The sequence below is a fragment of the Phyllobates terribilis genome, unplaced genomic scaffold (assembly GCF_046119375.1).
Source record: "Phyllobates terribilis strain yellow unplaced genomic scaffold, ASM4611937v1 Scaffold_2__4_contigs__length_985480577, whole genome shotgun sequence".
NCBI classification, from domain to species: Eukaryota; Metazoa; Chordata; class Amphibia; order Anura; family Dendrobatidae; genus Phyllobates; species Phyllobates terribilis.
In genome coordinates, this window is record NW_027362762.1 from 865,310,539 (window position 1) to 865,332,547 (window position 22,009).

The following is a 22,009-nucleotide window of genomic DNA, read 5'->3' on the forward strand; positions in this document are numbered from 1 at the left end:
GTCTCCATTTTTCGGGATCTGGGATCAGGTGAGGGCTTATTTTTTGAGCGCCGAGCTGACGTTTTTATTGATACCATTTTGGGGTAGATCCAATGTTTTGATCGCCTGTTATTGCAATGTTGCGGTGATTAAAAAACGTAATTCTGGCGTTTAGAATTTTTTTCTCATTACGCCGTTTACCGATCGGATTAGTTCTTTTTTATATTGATAGATCAGGCGATTCTGAATGCGTCAATACAAAATATGTGTACTTTGGTTTTTTTTTTTTTTTTATAGGGGGCTGATTTAAACTTTTATATATTTTTTATTGTTTTAATATTTTAAACTTTTTTTTACACTTTCTGCATGCTTCAATAGTCTCCATAGGAGACTAGAAGCAGCAATTGTCTGATTGCCTCTACTGCATACAGGCGGTGACCCCTTTCCCCTTCCTTCAGGTCTTCGTTTGAGTTCAGTGCAGGAGTTTCGGTGGGGCTATTCACAAAGAATAGGGTACTCACCCCAGCGTAGGGTTAAGCTGAGTCTCAGTGCAGGGACAGCTTATCCCACATATTCCTTAGTTCTAAGTTGCAGAAAATAACAGTAATGACTCTATATAATATGTGTTTCACTTTTTGTATTGAAAAACTGAAATAAATTAACTTTTTGATGATATTCTAATTTAGTGAGATGCACCTGTATACTAGGAACCGCATCTGCAGCAGCTAATGGATAATTATTGTAGCAATGGTCGCACATGCATGGTTTCAAACATTTCAGGATATTTAAAGGGGTTTTCCCATGAACAAAAGTTCATTTTAATCAATACATCTTGGAATAATAATAACTTCCACAATTGGATGTGTTTAAATAAAATGTTTCTGTGCTGAGATAATCTTATAATGTGCCCCTGTTCCACAGCTTCTGAGGACACAAAAGAGTATACAGACATTAAAGCACGAGATCACAAAAGATTCTTTCTTTGAGGTAAAATATTGTTTAAAAACAGGCAGGGAAATGTTTTACCTCACAAAAAGAATCAGCTGTGATCCCCTGCCGTAATGTCTGTATACTCTTTTGCTTCTTTCCCTCCTGCCCAGGAACTGTGGTATAATCAGACCATGTTCCTGTATGGTCAGACACAACCATTACACAGTACACAGCAGGGGCACATTTATAAGATTATCTCAGCACAGGAACATTTTATTTAAACACATCCAATTGTGGAAGTTATTATTATTGCACCTGATGCATAGTCAAGCAGCGAGCATTTGCGCTCAACACTAATCGCCATATTGTCATCATTTTTTTTCTTTACTTCTGAAAAAATCCCAACCCCAGCACAACCCCATCCCTAGCCCAACCCCAACCCTAGCCCAACCCTAACTCTAACCATAGCACAACCCTAACCCTAACCCTAGAGTTTATTTTTTACGCCGTTCCTCGTGCGATATAAGTGATTAGACAACTGTATTCTTTGGGTCGGTGCAATTACAGCGATACCAGATTCATATCAGGTTTTTATGATTGACAGCTGTCACACACTAAAATACTCTTTTTTTTTTGCAAAGACTAGTTTTTGCATCGCCATATTTTGAGAGCTATAAATTTTCCATATTTTGGCCGATAGAGTCATTTGATGCATTGTTTTTTGCGGGACAAGTTGACGTTTTTATTGGTACCATTTTCTGAGCACGTGACATTTTTGATCGGTTTCTATTCCGATTTTTGGAATACAGAATAAACAAAAACCAACAATTCAGGAATTGTTTTTTTGTTTGTTTTTTTATGCCATTCTGTGTGTGGTAAAATTGATAAGGCAGCTTTATTCTTCGGGTCAGTACATTTACAGCGGTACCACATTTGTATATTTTTTTTATGTTTTGGCGCTTTTACACAATAAAAAATATTTTATAGAAAAAATAATTGTTTTTGCATCGCTTTATTCTGAGAGCTATAACTTTTTTATTTCTCGGCCGTTGGAGCTGTTTGGCAGCTTGTTTTTTGTGCGACAAGATGCCGTTTTCAGCGGTACCATGTTTATTTACATTCGTCATTTTGATCACTTTTTATTCCATTTTTTGTTTGGCGGTATGATGATAAAGCATCGGGTTTTTTTTTACCGTATTCACTAAAGGGGTTAACTAGTGGGACAGTTTTTTAGGTCAGGTCGTTCCAGACGCAGCGATACCAAATATGTGTACTTTTATTGGTTTCTTTTTTTTTCATAAGATTATTTATTTCTGGGTACAATATATATATATTTTTGGGGGGGATTATTTTTTCATTATTTTTAAAATATTTTTACAAATTTTTTTCACTTTCTGACATTTTTCTTACTTTTACACATTGTTTCACTATGGGACTTTTACTTTTTGCAGGCTGATCGCCTGTATAACACAGGAATGCAGCACCATCCCTGTGCTATACAGCCTGTCAGAGTTGCACAGGGAGAAGTTACTTTGGTCGCGCACTGCACATGACCAAAGTAACTTTGTGGCATGTAGAAGTAGTGCTGTTGCTTCAAAAGCATCCAGCAACTATTACAAATAACACAAGCACAGGAGACAGGAAGTGTTGTGCTTCAGAAGCATCCAGCAACTAGAGGGGTTAACACAGTCACAGGAGACAGGGAGTATTTTAGCAGAGCCCCAGGGGAATTGTGGGGAACTTTTTATTGTAGTCTGGCTGAAGCCGAGGAGAAAGGTGGTGTTTTATCTGGATCTGACAGAAGGCAACTGAACAGGATTCAGATCAGGATAGAAACTAAACACAGGTAAGATAAACTCCATGAACTAACAGTGCAGAGTATTATCAGGCAGGAAGATAAGAACTGGAAGGAATTGTGTCATAGGGATCATCTCCCTCATCAACCCCCCCCCCCCCTCCATCTCCATGCAGGATAAGGAATGCTGTGTACTATTGTGTCCTTGTGAAGAAAAAGCCTGTGGTTGTGTATGCGTAGAAGTGTGCTGCTAAGAGATCTAATCTATGCTGAATTATGCTACTGAAGAGACTGTAATACTGTGCCTTGTGAAGAAACTACTGTATTGTTACTGGAGTCGGTTGCTCAAGAAACTTAGACTGTACTGTAATGAAGATTGTTGCTGTAATATCCCTGAATTGCACTGGCCGTGCTTCAGATTAAATTCCACTGTTAAACTGTTGAAAAAGACTCTTGCCAGATGTGTCTGGTCAGCAATTGAATCTATCGTGTGCCTGAGAGAAGCTGCAGCCTATGGTCGCCCTAAGTAACGGTTCCCCCAGGATTCTAAAGAATTCATGAAACCCGTCTCGCCCTATCTGAACCTAGCGGCATGCGTGTAACAACTTCTTGCTTCCTGGTGACCCAGATGTTGTCATGATGACATCGGGTCACCATGACAACATCCGGGACAGGACTCAGACGCCGCGGGACACCGGAGAGAAGGTAACTATCGGCGCTAATGTGTCACCCTGGCCTGGATGCCACAAAATGTATTAAAGCTGTGTCTGAGAGCAAGGGGGAGGTTCTCTAGTCAGGGGAACATTAGCATGCAATGCCTCCTGTCTCAGGCCAGTAGGGGGAGCAGGCTGCCCCTATAAAAGCTGGTGCTGGGGGCAGGGTTAGGGAGAACTTGATTGCCTGTCTCAGCATTGAGACTTGTCCCAGAGCAGAGCAGGGACAGACAGTATTGCACCTAAGAGGAAGTGTGGCAGGAGGAGAGCCACAAGCCAGAGACAAGAGGCGAAGAGAGCCTGTCTTGGCAGATAACGGACTTACTTTACCAGACTTTGGTGTCTGAGGCTGGGAGGATTCTACATCCTCCAGCAGATAACCAGTCCGCAAGGGACTGTATATTCCATGGCCTAAGAAGCCTGGAGGCCCTGCCACAACCGAAGGGACCAGTAAAGCCGTACAAGGCTGGGAGCAGAAAGGAACCCACGTCGCAGGCCATACAGGCGAGAATACACGGAAAGCTCGGAACCGTGGGCTGTTACCCTATAACGAGGAGATAGCCAGAAGGAGCGCAGAAAGCACGGTAGGCCTACACCCTCACCCTGACCAGGGCCAATTTCCCCGTTGCTCTCAGACATCCAGGTCCCCTCCTAGCCGGGACTGTTTATGGGTCAGTTTACCTGTTTTAGTAAAGACCCTGGACTGCAACTTGTTGTCTGTGTGCTCCTTGCTCCTCCAGCACTATCAGCACCGGGACTCTCACTACCATCACTCCCACCATCCACAACACTGCCCTGGGGCCTCACTCTTCCCGTGGGGAGTCACACCATCCCAGCTGCATATATCATCAGCCCCAGTGGTCTGCCCTGCAGCGGCGGTTCCTAATGACCGCAAATCCACGGGTGGCGTAGTCGGACATAAACATCAGCACATAACGGACTACCACTGGCCAGACCACCCTGAGCCACGGAACCGGGTTGCCACTACTACTCCCATCGTTCCCCCTATTGCCCGGATCCGAGTGCCCCACGGCCCAGGGGGCGAGTCAGCTTTGGCGTAGTCGGCAGGATTTCGTGCCTGCAACCACCGGGTACTGCGTGCCTGAAAAAGACTTTTGTAACTTACCTGTGGCGAAGTTTCCCGCCGTCCGGAGTCGTTTCCCACCATCCAGAGCCGATTCCCGCCATCAGACGCCATCTTGGACCGTTTCCCGCCGTCTTCTGCCGTCTTCCCGCCTTCCGCAGCTGCTTCCCGCCATCGGACGCCATCTTCAGGACGCCGCGCGGGAAGAAGAGGGGCGTGGACGCCGAAAGCGCGCGAGACCCGAAGCTCCGCCCCACGCACCGACGCTGCGCAAGGTCCTGGAAGGGAGAGAGAGCGACGCTGACGTCATCAGGACGCGACGCAAGGTCCTCGTCCAGAGCAGCAGCAGCGGAGCCGCGGCCTACAGAAGAGGATCGTCGGAAGGTAGGCCACGCTTAACTAGGGGGGAGGAAGATGTCGGACACAGAGGCGCCCACTACCACCAACGCAGCTGCAGCAGCGGTGATGCCCTTTTCCCTGCCCTACATCCCTGGAGCGGCCTGGCTGCCCAAGTACTCAGGGGAGCCCCATGCCCTAACTGACTTCAAGGAAAGGCTGTACAGTTTGTTCCAAGTCTACCCCCTGACAGAGGAACAGAAGGTCAGCATATTAACAGGGCAGTTAACTGGCGCAGCCCAAAGGGAGGTAAAATCATGGCCCCCTGAGGAGAAAAGGACTGTGAAGGGTATTCTGGCCCGGCTGCGGGGTACCTTTGACACACGTACCTCCGCTGAAATTAAAATGAGGTTCTATGGATGTAAGCAGCGGGCACAGGACAGCATCAGAGACTATGCCCTAAATCTGCAGGAAGCCCTGAGGGCTATCCAACAAACTGACCCTGGCAGTGTGCAGGAAACGGATAAACTGCTAACAGAACAATTCATAGAAGGTCTGCTGTCCAGCGCCCACAGGGCCCAGCTGCGCCTCATGTTCTTTCAGAACCCCGACCTGACCTTTGCCCAATTTAAGGACAGGGCCATAAGGGTGCTCCGTGAATCTGCAACCAGTGGCGCTATAAACCCCCGGCGCCCTGCTCTCACCTACCACCAGGAGGCGGCGCCCTCCTCTATGGACCCCGTGGGGGCTGATGCACAGGCCCTGAACCAAGCCCCGTCGAAAGATCTGCACCACCAAGTCCAGGAGCTGACCAGGAGCGTCGCGGCGTTGACCAGGACCGTCCAGGCGTTGCAAGTGGACCCGTCAAGACCCATCGAGCTGGCTTCAAGTCCGGAGGATGTCCCGTGGCGTCGACAGAGGAGGATCCCGTCGTTCCGAGGGAGGCCGACAGACCGCTACGCAGAGGATGGACAGCCCATTTGCCGTCGATGCAACCAGCCAGGACACATTTCCAGGTACTGTAATTTAAACGGGTCCAACCTGGGGCAGAGGGCCAACCCCCAGGCATAAGATCACCAGGCCCTTATAATTGGCGTGATAAGTACGTTGGGGGGCGCCCGGTTTTACCCGTGGTGCTGGACGGTATCCCCATGAGCGCCTTGCTGGATACTGGGTCGCAAATAACCACTATCCCTTATGTACTTTTTAAGCAGTATTGGACTGATGCTGATATCACACGGTATCCAGACAGTAACTTGAGCATCATCGCCAGTAATGGCTTACCCGTGCCGCAGATGGGGTTCAAGGAGATGACCATAAAAATTGGTAAAGTTGAACTACCGGCACAGGGAGTAATTATTGTGGACATTGACCGACGTGAAAGTCACCCTAAAATAACTGTGGGTACTAACGTAATTGAAAATTGTCTTTCAGAGGTAATTGTAATTCTACAACAGGTGGCGGTGAATGCTAGTTCCAGCCAACAGAGAGTCCTCAACAAGGAGATAAAAGCCCTGATGAGACGGCAGCAGGTAGAACTGTCTGGTGGTGAGATCGGTAGCGTAAGACTGAGTGACCCATTCCCCATTTCCATGCCTCCCAAAAGTGAAATGATGATCTGGTGTTGGACTGCAATCGGGTTGAGAGGTAGAGACTACCAAGCCATGGTAGAACCCGTGTACTCAGACAGCAGGCCCACCATTTTGACAGCCCAGGGGGTGGTTGATGTCCGTCATGGGAGGGTGCCCGTCCGCATCCTCAACATTGGGGAGAGGGAAATACACTTACCCGGGTACGCTACACTCGCCAAACTGTTTGTCGTCGAACACAAAGCTATCAGGGCCGTGGAACCCTTGCCTCCATCTCCACAGGCGGAGGGTAATGGCTCCCAGAAACAAAAGGAGGACTGGTGCCAGAAACTCCATGTGGGTGCTGACTCCACTCCCCTGCACCAAAAACAAGGAGTCTACCGGGTGGTACAGGAGTACGAGAGAGTCTTTAGTAAGCACCCGTTAGACTTCGGCAGAGTAAAAGGGATAGAACAACACATCCCCACAGGGAGCCACCCACCAATAAAAGAGAGGCACAGACCTGTACCCCCTGCACATTATCAGAACGCAAATGGCATGCTAAGAGAGATGAAAGAAGCTGGGGTCATTAGAGACAGCTGTAGCCCCTGGGCAGCCCCCTTGGTTCTGGTCAAAAAGAAAGACAGCACCATGAGAATGTGCGTGGACTATAGACAAATCAACCGTATCACCCACAAAGACGCATATCCGCTGCCTAGAATAGAAGAGTCTTTAGCCGCACTAAAATCAGCTAACTTCTTTTCTACTTTGGACCTTACTAGCGGGTACTGGCAGGTTCCTGTGGCAGAGGCTGACAAGGAGAAGACCGCCTTCACCACCCCGATGGGACTGAGTGAGTTCAACTGTATGCCTTTCGGGCTCTGCAACGCACCAGGGACCTTCCAGCGGCTGATGGAATGCTGTCTAGGGCACCGAAACTTCGAGACGGTCCTCCTTTACCTGGACGACGTGATCGTCTATTCGAAAACCTACGAGGACCACCTGAAGCACCTGGCTGAGGTGTTCGAAGCCCTGGCAGGCTATGGCCTGAAGGTGAAACCATCGAAGTGTCACCTGCTGAAACCAAAGGTCCAGTACCTAGGGCACGTGGTAAGCGCGGAAGGAGTGGCCCCCGACCCTGAAGGTCACGGCAATCAAGAGCTGGCCAAGCCCCTCGAACATCAAAGAGGTGAGACAGTTTCTCGGGTTGGTAGGCTACTACCGAAGGTTCATCCCCGGGTTCACTAGGATGGCAGCTCCTATGCAGGACCTCCTAATCGGACAGTCTAAGTCCAGAAGTCAAAAGCCACCCTTCAAGTGGGATAAGCCGGAAGAGGAGTCCTTCCGCCAGCTGAAGATGGCCCTCACGGGGGATGAGATCCTGGCCTACCCTGATTATGGCCAGCCTTTTATTCTCCACACGGACGCCAGTAATGTGGGACTGGGAGCCGTACTGTCCCAAAACCAACAGGGCAGAGAACGGGTGATCGCATACGCCAGTCGGAAGCTGAGGCCCACCGAGAGAAACCCGGAGAATTACAGCTCCTTCAAGCTAGAATTCTTGGCAGTGGTGTGGGCCGTGACGGAACGCTTCAAGCATTACCTGGCCTCCGCAAAGTTCACCGTGTACACGGACAACAACCCGTTGACACACCTGGACAATGCAAGACTGGGTGCCCTGGAACAGCGGTGGATGGCCCGTCTCTCCAACTATGACTTCGTGATCAAGTACCGGGCAGGCAAAACCAATGCCAACGCTGACGCCCTATCGCGGATGCCTCACTTACCTGAAGGTGACGAAGACCCAGAAGAGCTGGAGGAGGTAGAACTCCCCGCGTTTCACCGGTATGGAGCCGCTCAATACTCTCACCGCGTGAAGGAGGAGGATCTAACAACTGTGATGATCAATCCCCTACCTCACCACAGCTGGGCCGAGACCCAAGATAGTGACCCTGCAGTCCGCCTGGTGAAAGATCTGCTGACCCGGGAAGACGCCCGCTTAGATCTAGATGCTCCAGAGGAAGCCAAGCAGCTATGGAAAGAGAAGAGCAAGCTGTTCCTCTACGAAGGCAAGTTGTGCAGAAGGATTGTCAACCACCGGACGCACGAGCTGACCTGGCAAGTCGTGGTCCCAAGACGGGATGCAGCCATGGTCCTGGGGGCTTACCATGACCGAGCGGGACACTTCGGTTGGAAGAAACTGGAGTTCCTGCTAAGAGGAAGGTTCTTTTGGGTCGGCATGAGAGGAGCTGTAGAAAAATGGTGCAGAGACTGTGGCCCTTGTCACCTGAGGAGGAAGGACCGTGCCAGCCAGAAGACACCCTTGAGGCCCATCGTCACCACGCAGCCTCTTGAGCTGGTAGCTCTGGACCATGTCAAATTGGCTCCCAGCCGGTCAGGATACATCTATGCCCTGACAATCGTGGACCACTATTCCCGTTTTCTAGTGGTGGTCCCGGTAAAGGACTTGACAGCCCAAACAGCGGCCAGAGCCTTCCAGCAATACTTCTGCCGTCCACACGGGTATCCGGAACAGGTCCTGACAGACCAGGGTCCAGCGTTCGAGGCTGAAATCTTCCAGGAGTTCTGCAACCTCTATGGCTGTAAGAAGATTCGTACAACGCCTTACCACCCCCAAACCAACGGGATGTGTGAGAAGATGAACAACATAGTCATTGATCTCCTAAAGACGTTGCCCCTGGAGGAACGCAGCCTGTGGCCAGAAAAACTGCCGGACCTGATAGACCTATACAACAATATCCCGGTGAATGCTACAAACTGCACCCCGGCTTACCTGATGCGAGCTAGACCAGGTAAGCTGCCCGTAGACCTGGAGATGGGAGTCCTAATACCTGAGGACACCTCCCCGGTGCGGACTGGGATACGGAAAGGCAACTGCAGTACAAGAAGGTACAGGAGAGTGTGGAGAAGAGCCTGGCCCAGGTGAGAGAGAGGCAAGAAAAACTCTTCAATCAACACGCCCCTGCTGGTCCCCTAGAACCTGGTGAGCAAGTCCTAAAGCGAAAAAGAAGGCTACATAAGTTGGACGACCAGTGGGAAAGGGAACCCTACACCGTACTGCAGTCTGACCACGACAACCCAAAGGTGTGCGTAATCACCAAGGACGGAGGAGAAACCACTAGTGTCGTCTCCAGAGACCACCTCAAAAGGTGCCCCGGGCAACTCCGTAGTGCAGAAGAGGATCAGAGTGACCTTGAACCCACAGAGGACAAGGAAGAAATGATCAGCACCGTTCTCGGAGAGTTCCCTCAGTCCTGGACTCGCATTAATGATGCCATAGTGGTACCCGTCCTGCATTTCCTGCAACCGGCACAGCAACAACCAACACCAGAGCCGGAAGGTGAAGAGGAGCAAGCGGTTCCAGAGGCAGAAGAGCCTGTACCAGCAGCCCAGGAGAGTCAACCCTCTGCTGACAGTGAGCCTGCCATGCCTGCGGTAAGCCAAAGGACCCGCAGACAGCTGCCTGCCCTACCTGTACACCCAGCTGGTAGCTTTACCCCTAACGCTAGTGGGGAAAGCCAGGTTGGTCCACCACCAGACAGTGGGCTACGTAGGTCAACCAGGAGCACAAAGGGGCAGATACCCGCTCGCTGGAGAATATAGAGTGTACTAAAATTGTAAATAACCCTGTTGCCAAATGTTGAATTGTTTGCAAAGTTACATGCATGTTTGGTAATTCTGTGTTTCAGTTTCTTGCAGCTACCGTAAGGACTCAAAGGTTATGGACTTTTTATAACCGGGACCTTGTATGGACTGCGTTCGGAGCCTAACCCAGGAATGAACTAAGACTGTAAAGGACTTGGGGTAGGACAGACCCCCACCTGGTTAAGGCTCCCCGTTGTATTGGTGATATGGACACCCGGTCACAGACCACACTGTGACCTTAAGAAGTCAATCTGTGCGTCGTTTGTCTATTAATGTTTTATAGTTATGCATATTGTCTTTGTGTATTGTTTAGTCCCGGAGTACTAAATTTCACTAGGGGGGAATGTGTCACCCTGGCCTGGATGCCACAAAATGTATTAAAGCTGTGTCTGAGAGCAAGGGGGAGGTTCTCTAGTCAGGGGAACATTAGCATGCAATGCCTCCTGTCTCAGGCCAGTAGGGGGAGCAGGCTGCCCCTATAAAAGCTGGTGCTGGGGGCAGGGTTAGGGAGAACTTGATGGCCTGTCTCAGCATTGAGACTTGTCCCAGAGCAGAGCAGGGACAGACAGTTTTGTATTGCACCTAAGAGGAAGTGTGGCAGGAGGAGAGCCACAAGCCAGAGACAAGAGGCGAAGAGAGCCTGTCTTGGCAGATAACGGACTTACTTTACCAGACTTTGGTGTCTGAGGCTGGGAGGATTCTACATCCTCCAGCAGATAACCAGTCCGCAAGGGACTGTATATTCCTTGGCCTAAGAAGCCTGGAGGCCCTGCCACAACCGAAGGGACCAGTAAAGCCGTACAAGGCTGGGAGCAGAAAGGAACCCACGTCGCAGGCCATACAGGCGAGAATACACGGAAAGCTCGGAACCGTGGGCTGTTACCCTATAACGAGGAGATAGCCAGAAGGAGCGCAGAAAGCACGGTAGGCCTACACCCTCACCCTGACCAGGGCCAATTTCCCCGTTGCTCTCAGACATCCAGGTCCCCTCCTAGCCGGGACTGTTTATGGGTCAGTTTACCTGTTTTAGTAAAGACCCTGGACTGCAACTTGTTGTCTGTGTGCTCCTTGCTCCTCCAGCACTATCAGCACCGGGACTCTCACTACCATCACTCCCACCATCCACAACACTACCCTGGGGCCGCACTCTTCCCGTGGGGAGTCACACCATCCCAGCTGCATATATCATCAGCCCCAGTGGTCTGCCCTGCAGCGGCGGTTCCTAATGACCGCAAATCCACGGGTGGCGTAGTCGGACATAAACATCAGCACATAACGGACTACCACTGGCCTGACCACCCTGAGCCACGGAACCGGGTTGCCACTACTACTCCCATCGTTCCCCCTATTGCCCGGATCCGAGTGCCCCACGGCCCAGGGGGCGAGTCACTTACCTCCCCCCTTGCTCCCGCATTGCTGTGATCGATTTTGATTGCAGCATTTCGGGGGTTAATGTGCAGGGAGCGGTGCGGGACCGTATCAGGCTCTTCAGTCCCAGGGTGCAGATACGTATTAGTACGCCTTGGGCCGGAAAGGGGTTAAGTCCCACCCTTGTCCCTCTCAGGCACTAATGATAGTTCGTTTGCAAATGATCCGGTACAAAGAGCCAGGTCCCTAGTGTGACTGATGGCAGAGACACTTACAGTCTCTGAATGGCTCTCACTGGGGTAAAATTTAATTTGCTCACTGTAGAAGGGAGGAGTTTGTTGCGAGTGGGCGGGGTTTTGGCTGCAGTGATTTTATCTTAAAGGGGAAGCTGCCAGCAGGTTAAATAATGAGAAAATTCGGCACTCAAAATATATGCAAGTGATTATCATTTATTCAGAAAAAAGCCTCTCTGTGTTTAGAGATGACGTTTCGGCCTACAATTGGCCTTCTTCAGTATAGTCTGGCGTTTCAGCAAAACAAGTGAACAGATAGGGACACAAATGACCATAGAAAAGATGCTTAAGCTGTATTTCAGACCATATAAGCGCTGGAGTACTGCACCTCTGTGCTTCAGGATGTCAGCAGGTTTATGCTATGTAAGTGAGGGAAGGGATGTGGACTGTATTAGCCTGTTCCTACCCCTGAAGACAACAAACACGTTCTGTGAATACTGTTTTATATGTAAAAGTTATGTATGTCTTATGTGATGTATTATGGTAATGTACAGCATGAGAAGTGTTAATGCACAATGTGAGTAGAGTATAGTACAGGATATGCTTAGGATAACATAATTATGGTTTATCCAGTAAGTGGATTGATAACAGCATATAAGATAAGAAAATGGTTAATGATAGAACTAGCCTAGCGGGTGGGCACTAGTGTTAAAAAGAAGAAGGGCACTTCCTGATAGCGGAGTTTAGTGAGAGGTAGTGAAGTGCAGTGTCAGGTCCAAGTTCTGGTGCAGTGGGCTGTTAGGAGCAGCAAGTGTCAATCATTCAAGGCAGTGGGAGGCCAAACTGAAATTCATGATGGACATTTCTGTAACATCTGCAGCCTAGGGCTCTTCCAGGTACCAAGGAGCAGGCCTGATCTTCTGAAATCTCAAGGTCCATGGACGTGGAATCACGTGGGGGGCAGGTGGCCGGTCCCAGGTGTACTGCTGAAGTGGACAAGGAATCCCTGAGGCTGATGGAGTCAGCGGGCTTGGGGGTAGACCAGGACGAACAAGTGACAGGACTGAAGAGGGGTTGTGCTAAGAAGGAGGAAAGTGTGAATTGCTGTGCCATATCCCATCTGTCACCACCTGATGAATTTGGACTGTTTAGTAAAAGTTTGACTGTTGCAAAGAACTTGGTGTCCCATGCATTGTGTGCAGCGGCTCCTGAGGACGGAAGCCTGGAGGTAGCGGAGGCATGCGGCCTACAAGTGAGTGTGACGCACCCCTCACCCTACAGCACACTGGGACTGGGACAACACTTGTCTATAAAGTGTCAGAGTGAAACCGGACAGCAGCTTGGTCATGACTACTGCTCTTCGGCACTTTACATAAGCTGAGGACAGCATGAGGAAGGGGTTAAAACACTGAATTCAGCGATGTGTCCCATGTAGAAAATAGCACAGAAGAACCAGGAACAAACCTGTACGTTCTATCAATCTCCCACCTCACAGTATATTCTTATGTCAAGCACTAGTTGAGGGTAATTGTTAAAATAAAGATAAATATAAAATAGTAGAAATGTTACCAAAACCTATAGGCAAAAAAATACGCACCAAAAGTTCACAGATCATAAAAAATGTGAAACCACATGAAAAACAAAATTATGTTCACATTATATATAAGAAGGATATATAAAAGAAGTGACACTGGTCACCAAATAACTTTACACCTTAGTCACGGGTGTCTCCTTTAGAGAGTGACAGTGGTCACATAATATTATGACACCTTATTCTCAGTTAGTACTGAGATACTGATCTATATTTATGACAGTGGTCATACAATTTCATTGTACCTAAAAACATAAATAAATTGACAAAATGGAATGATCTCACCCATATCTCTGTGTTCAGGAGGGGGGCGATCCAAATATCCAGACCTCTTGTGTACCAACCAGTCATTATCATCAGGAGGAGCACATTGGGAGGCCTATTATGCCCTTATCACTCTGTTGAGGCTCTGTAACCCCATTGCTCCCACCCTGACAAGGGCAATACACAGCTATAACGATAGCTGGAAAGCCCTATACTCAGATGTGCTTCTCCAGACGCGTTTCACCCCGGTGGGATCTTCAGGGGTGCCAGATGCACTACACAGAACCTCACAAAGCTCCTTCAAGTTTCCTGGTAAGGAGACTAATCACAGACATGTGTCACATGTCTGGCTGTGTAGTGTTGTCTTCTAAGACTGAAGGTTTAATCACCTTGTGATTAATATTGCTGTGACTATCAGGCATGAGGGCAATCATCTGACTCCGCCCCTTCTGTGATAGGAAGCTCACTGTCTATAGAGAGAGCATGTGTGGGCGGGGTTAGCTGTGGTGTGGGTGGGGTTAGCTGTGGTGTGGGTGGGGTTAGCTGTGGTGTGGGCGGGGTTAGCTGTGGTGTGGGTGGGGTTAGCTTTCTCAACTCTGATGCTGCATTGCTAAATCTAAAAACTTTGTGTCAGAACAGTTGCAAACAATAAACTAAGTGATATATCATTGGATACAGGGTCCCTTTGCCTACATCATGCTGCTCTCATAAAAGGAATCAGTTTGGGATCCAAAAGAGGCTGCTCTTTTTGGTGAGCGGAGCCAAATGATCCAGCTCCCAAAAAAGAGCTGAACTGCCTATTAGGAACCCCCTCTCCTCCAGGGAATGCCCATGGCCCACCTGATGTTGAAATAAACCCCCTTCCTTTCAGCACAGTAATCCCAAAAACACACGCCCAAGCTCAGAAACACTTAATTTACTCAAGCTACATTGGGACTCCAGTTTCCATGATAGATGGGGAGCCCAGCGGCATATAAGATTCTGCACACTTGTGCAAAAATTTTGCACAATGGTAATGTGAACGTCTGTATGTAGGATACTACTCTATCACGAAAGGACAATAGATCCAATATATTTAAAGGGGCAAAGCAACACCATACACGACCACTCCGTACAGGTACCCTTTCATGTTACACATGTGCTCTATAAAGGAAGGATGCCATGGCAACCCTCAATATTAGAGATGCCCCAAGGATCATGGGAGGAAGCAACTGTGTAGCATGCAGGACGGGCCATGGCTGAGGAATCCCTTTTTATGGAAGAAGCCCAGACTCGACACTGTCTCTTTTAAAGAGTTCTGACTTACTTAAGATGGGGTACTTTGCTTTAGTGTTACTGGTAAAACAACATTGTACACTGTCACACAGCGGCCTCTTCTGCCCACTACCACTACAAGACTCACTTTGACAATGGCGATTGTCCAGTCCTCCGGATCTCTCACTCCCGGTTGGTTCCTCTGCTGTCATTGAGCTAGCTCGTACTCTCTTTCTTCAGCAGGTTTATACATATACTCACTTACACCAATGGCCTGCAATGGTGTGCTCTTCACTCACAGTACAGTCAGAACTCTGCTCGCCTGGCCTTTTTCCCATCTGATTTTCAGCCACTTTCTGGGCAACTACATCTCTGTGTTACCTTACCTTTCTGCTCTGTCTCTCTGCCTCTAAGACACCAGGGCAGGCCTCTACTCTTCCATGGCTCCTCTCTCAGTATGGGTCACATCTCTACTAGGACCATCTCTTCCTCCATTCTTTGCAGGCAGGCACAGCTTCCTTTACCCAAAACACTCACAGAGACCATTTCACCTCTGTAACTTGAGGTGACCGACCACATTGTGTCTTCTCTCCATTTACAATTTGTGGGCTATATCAGGCAGCAGAGCTTCAACTTGCTAAACATGTCCTCTGTGCATGACCTTCAATGGTCATCAACAATTTAGTCAAAATTGACAATTCATCTGTTTTGTTTGAAGATGTCCCAGATTTCACAATGTGACAGTTGTTTGTGGAAAGAAGCACAGACATGCTGGATGTTGGATTCATTGGGGCTAATTCATTAAGACTGTGTATGCCAGTCTTAATGAAGGCACGCTGGAGTAAAATTCGCCTCATTCATTATGAGGTGCATCTATCAACAGCTGTGCACCTCCCCCCGAAATGTTACTCCAGTCAGGGACTAGAATACATTTTGGTGTTACTTATGATGCAAATTTTGATGGATTTGCAGTCACACATCACCCAATCTCTGGCCACTTTGGCAGAGCAAACCGAGATTGGCGTAAAAATGCCATAATTTTGCAACATTTCCAGGTGTTTTACTCCATAAAACTGTCAAAACACCTTGATGAATTAGGCCCTTTGTTCTTACATGAAATTACGTGTATTATCACATGCAATATTGCATTTGCCACGGAGCCCAAGCATGTAATAGTGTAGATGTGCAATAGACTAGATATGTCATCCATGTTTAGATCCATGTCAATTTGCAATCTATGTTCAATTCGTCCATAAGTATGTTAAAGATTTAGCGACTGATGTTCTATGGCTCCAATCACATTCAGGGTCAGTTCCCTCAAATGCTGCCTGTCATTCAGGGCTTGTAAATAGGCAGAAACTCTATATAGTTCATTTATCTGTGACTGAAGGGGAACCATTTCCTATATAACTTAGGCCAGGACTCTCGCCTAGTCTCACTTCAGTCACCAGCATTCTAACCCCTAACTAACTGGGTTACTGCACTGTTGACATGACTCTGTAATTTCCGCAATCATGCGCAGAATGCAATTATAATAATGAACAGATGATGAAGCATAAAAACAAGTGCGCTTAAGGGATTCAGATTTGGCTTTTATCATAAGTCATGTGACAAGGCTTGTTAAAGGGTCGATATTGACTTTCAGGATTGCTACTTCCAATAGGTGGCGCTAGAGTTCCAGTCCTCTTCTTTTCTGAAGAGGTCATTTGCATATAAGGGTTAATAGGAACAGTTATTTGCAACCCTTGGATCATGATTGTGGCCACTTACAGACGTATACCTTGTAAACTTATACAGGGGATATAAAAAGTCTACACAACACTGTTAAAATGGCAGGTTTTTGTCATGTAAAAAAATAATTCCAAGAAGAATCATTTCAGAACTTTTTCCACCTTTAGGGCTCATGCACACGACTCTAAAAATTGCCGAGTGCTATCCGTCGCTTTGATGCACATCAGACATCCGAGTGCAGTCCGATTTTCACATACACAATGCGTGTTTGAAAGTTGTTGTTTTTTTCCTCCACATCCGAGAAAATCGGATCACACTCTGATCAAACTCTGACTAGATTCTGATTAGCATAATCAGACCAATTTTCTCAGATGAGAGAAAATTGGCCGTGTGATCCTAGCCATAATGTCACCTATAATCTGAACAAATCCATTGAATAAAAAAATCTTTTCAGTTGAAAAAAGAACTAAAATAATGTGGTTGCATAAATATGAACACACTTAAACTAATACTTTGTTGAAGTTTCCTTTGAATTTATGACATCATTCAGTCTTTTTGAGTAGGAGTCTATCAGCATGGCACATCCAGAATTGGCAATCTTTGTCCACTCTTCCTTGCAATAGATCCAAATCTGTCAGATTACGAGGGCACCTCCTGTGTACAGCGCCCTCTACAGGTCACCAACAGATTTTCAATTGGATTCAGGTCTGACCTCTGGCTGGGCCATTGCAACAATTGGATCTTCTTTCTGGTGAAGTCATTCTTTTGTTGATTTGGAGGTATGCCCAGCATCACTGTCGTGCTAAAATCCTCTTCATCTTTAGCTTTTTAGCAGAGGCCTGAAGGTTTTGTTGTAAAATTGACTGATTTTTGAACTATTTATAATTCCTTCCACCTTGACTAAAGCCTCTTTTTCCAGCTGCTGAAAAACAGCCCCAAAGCATAATGCTGCCCCCATTGCAACGTGGCCAGGGGCGGCTGCCATGGCCGGGTCTTGCATCATCTGCGCCACGCCATGCTACAGAAGAATGGGGGTCCTGGCTAGGTGTGTGCTGCTGTTATCTTGGCGATACGTCTCTGCAGACCGCATACTGATGCTTGGCATGGCAGGCCAGGACCAGATGATCGAGAAATGAATGAGGGAGACCAAAATCCAAAAATAAACTTTTCTTTACTTAACAACGTGATGAGAAGTATATACATGAAATAACATATACAACACTTTATGAATACATTTTCTGCATAATGCAAAGGCAGGAACTTTGCAGTTACGTGTGGTGGTACGTCACTTCTGTTACATGTTACATCAGTCCAGCAAACCATTATGGGGTCCTCCATATTCCCCTGTAAGGACCGTATGGGTCAAGGTGTGTTGCTTCTGCCCCTCACAGCTAGTCTCAACACCCACTTGATACATGAGGACCTCGCTGGCTGAGTTACGTCTGTACAACTCCTCACTACTGCTCTCCAAGCACATTCGGCCACATACACCTTGGTGTCACTGCAGCTTCAGTTCCCTGTAGGAGAACTTGTGTCCCAGCCTGGCCATCTTCTCCTCTATAACCCTCAGGCCTGCCTAAACTCTAGCTTATTATTTAGTAAAGATAATCGTTTACTTAAGACTCCCTTGCCCGAAGCCGTTAAAAGAGGTGAAAAAAGACAGAACGTATGCACAGCAAGTGGTTTTGTCATTGCTGTGCATATCTTCATTCTTTCTTACATATTTTTTTCGCTTTTCAGGTGGGTTGCAGGTGGTATCCACCTGAAAAAGACATTGTGTGCACATGCAAATACCCTTAGTATTTGTTCACATGTAGTTTTTTTTTTACTGTGGTTTTGGTCAAACTCCATATAAATAATGGTTCAAAATCTGCATGCAACAAACGTCCCATTCATTTTAACTAGATAAAGCATTTATATAGTTCATATGTTGTGTTTTTCTCTGCTAGTTTTTAAGAAAAAGTGTTGTGTCAATTATTTTGTGTTTGCTATGAAAAACATCAAGGTTTTTATTGCAATTTTATATGCTTTTTAGTGAGTTTTTGAAGCTATATCCCATATTACAATTAAAAACTTAGGGCAGCACGGTGGCGCAGTGGTTAGCACTGTTGCTTTGCAGCACTGGGGTCCTGGGCTCAAATCCAACAATGGACAACATCTGCAAGGAGTTTGTATGTTCTCCCTGTGTTTGTGTGGGTTTCCTTTGGGTTCTCTAGTTTCCTCCCACACTCCAAAGACATACTGATAGGGAATGTAGATTGTGAGCCCCAATGGGGATAGTGCCAATAATGTCTGTAAAATTGTTTGAATGTAAAGCGATACAGAATATGTTGGCACTATATAAATAAAGATTATTATTATTAAAAACTCATCAAGAACCACGCTGAAAAACTGACTCAAAACCCTAATTCAAAAATAGCCTTAAAAACCTTTTGTTCTTACAAAATCATCCCAATAGAAGTCTCCTAGAAACAGTTTTTAGATGCAAATTTTTCAGCCAGTAAAATCCACGTCATGAAATTCCACATGAACATAGTAGTACAATGTGTTACTTCTGTGAATGTGCAGCAGCACCACTAGGTGGTAGCAGGACTTCATCTTTTTCATTATATATAGCAGCAGCTTGGTGCCAGTAACAATATTTTGCCACTGGATGGCGGCTGAATAGCAGTGTTAGGTTCTTGCTAGACAGCAACCTTGCCTGTTATTAGAAGGTCTACAACTTGGCTCATACAATTTCATGTTTCAACTTTTAAGGAGTGCTGCTCCCCACACAAGTTTATGTGGGCACTTGGGCGACAGACAATGGGTCCCCCTTAGCTTGTGATTTTTTTTCTTGTTTTTCAAGACTTCTTTTTTTTTAATTTTTCAGTACTGCTGTATAATTTTCCATACTGTTTGTATAAGGCTACGTTCTCACGATGAGCTTTTATTGTTTTTGACGCTGTGTGTTTTCCCTGCTTCAAAAATGCAGCGTCTTACAGTTCCAGCAAAGTGGATGGGATTTATAGAAATCTCCAGCCCACTGTGCTTCTTATTCATGCTGCGTAAACTGACCTGCGGTGCGTGTGTCAAATACGCAGCATGTCAATTTCTCTTGCGGGTACGCTGCGCTGAGTTTTCTGTGCGGATTTTCCCCATAGACTTGCATTAGATGTTAAAAACTCGCGTGCGTTTTTAGTGCGGTTCTGCGGCAGAAATGCATCAAAATGCATGTAATCTGCACCTAAGTATAGCAATAAAGTTCAGTGACATCAAATACCAGGAAGTTTAAAAAACAAGGCAGCTTTACTTTTTTTTTCGTAAATTTTTTTATTCGATTTTTTTTTGTTTGTTTCGGGAAAAGGGGTTAATTTGAACTTTTTTTTTTTATATTTTCATTGCATTTTTTTATTGGTCTCCCTGGGGAAATTGAATTTGCAATCACTGGTACAATCCGCTGTAAAACTTTAATATTGCTGTGTATTGTAATATTACTGATGTCCTGTGTAGCTATGGCAGATGAGAAGGCTTTCAATAGGCTTCAGGCTGTCATGACAATGTCATCGGCAGCCCGCAATTGTGTTGTGGGCGACAGGTAAAATGTCTACCATGACTGATAAAGGCACTAAGGGATTGAACTGCTCTAATTGCAGCAGTTAAGCTCTGGTGCCGACTGTTTAACACAGCTGGCAGCTGCTCTGTATGGAGCAGGCTCAGCTCCTGAGCCCACTGCATACAAATAAAGCAGATGTTGATAGTGGGACTATGAGCCCCAAAATATTGCTCCTAGAGCTTTAATCCTGGAATCATTGGAATGCTAACAATCTGGGTTTCAATATGATGCCACTCAAGTTCTATTATTTTAGTCACATCAAGTGTTTGAAGCCATGCCATATAATATACACACTTTGCAGTAAAAGTTTATGTTAAATAGGTTTTAAGATATTGGTTGTGTTCTTTAATTGCTCACCAAAATAAAAAAAATAGTAAAAAAAAAATATTGTTTTTTTTTATTCTGTGTCTCTCTGCACTGCTAACACCAACAATAAAATTATGTTTAAAGGGGATGTCCTTAAGAAAAGAAAATATATTTGATTGATGTATAAAATGTCAAATAATTGAAATGACTAATATACTTTTTTTTTTTCATCTCCGAATCAGACATTTATGAATGCCGCGTTAATAATACTGAATGAAAATGTAGTAAATAGTGGCTCCCTCTTGTGGTAAATGAAGAGATCTACATTCTAAATTCTTTATTTTGAATGAAGAATTGCTAAAATGCTAATGATGGATCCTGTTATATAACAGAAAGCAACATAGGGTGTAGTCTGTCACCCTGCATAGTGTTGCATGTAGTAGTAGAACTCAGGGAGTCTTCATGCCATACAGACTTACATTTCCTTCAATTTCATAATACCTCCTGTATAACACAGTTGCTGCATACAGTTGCCTGTCACTTCAGGTAACATTTCAGTATAAGCTGCCCTATGTGTGTACATGAGGAATAACACAATGTTTGGTCATTATATGACTTGTATTTTGCATTTTCACCAGTTTTCCCCTTTGCAGACTCTATCCCTGATATTCAGTTCTCTTTGAACTAGTGGGTAGAAACTAGAGATGAGCGAATTTGTTCGGAAAACGTTTGCCAATCTCAAAGTTGGCACGAACATTGCACATTCGGTTTCGTGATCGGATCCCAGAGCGTTTTTACTCAAAATCGCCAAAATTCGGCCAAAGTGCGGTAAATGATCATGTTTCCACTAATGTTTTTTTAGGACTTTGGTTACGATAGTGGTGCTGTATGATGAGTGGGGGGGGGGACGTGTTTGATGAGGGGAGGGGGTGGGGAGAGGACAGAGGAGCGTTAAACTATTATTCTTAATTTTTTTTTTTTTTTAACTTAATGTGTGGAGATTCCGCCAGCGAATCAGGGTGCAGGAACCATCCACAATGTCCAGACTCAAGGGCTTGCGTCATTGGCTGCCAAAGTCACATGTCCCTCTCCATATAAAGAGCAGACATGTTGTTTTGGCGCCATTTTGCCAGTGTATCAGTGCAGAGAGGCTGCTCCTGCTGCTGCTCCTGGATAGTGAGATAGTTAGCTAGGCGGTTGATTGTCAGTCAGCTTGCTCAGATACATAGGATCCTGTGTGGCTGTGAAATCGACCTTCCAGCAGATCAATCCTTTATACTAATAGTGTGGTCCAGAGACACCAGGCTACTTTTCAGCATATAACTCTATTGTGCTGCTAATATTGTGTTCTCAATTGAAAATCTAAATTCTTTCTGCAACTAACGTGGTCCTGAAACAAGGCCACATTTGTGCATAGAAATATTTTGTGCAAGTAATGTTTTTGACAAGGCAGGAGTTCTTATTTGAAAATCTAAATTCTTTGTGCTACTAGCTTGCTACAGAATCCAGGCCACATTCCCGCATATAAATATTTAGTGCTACTAGCTTTGCTTCAGCCAGGAGTCCACATTTCAAAATCTAAATTTTTGGTGCTAA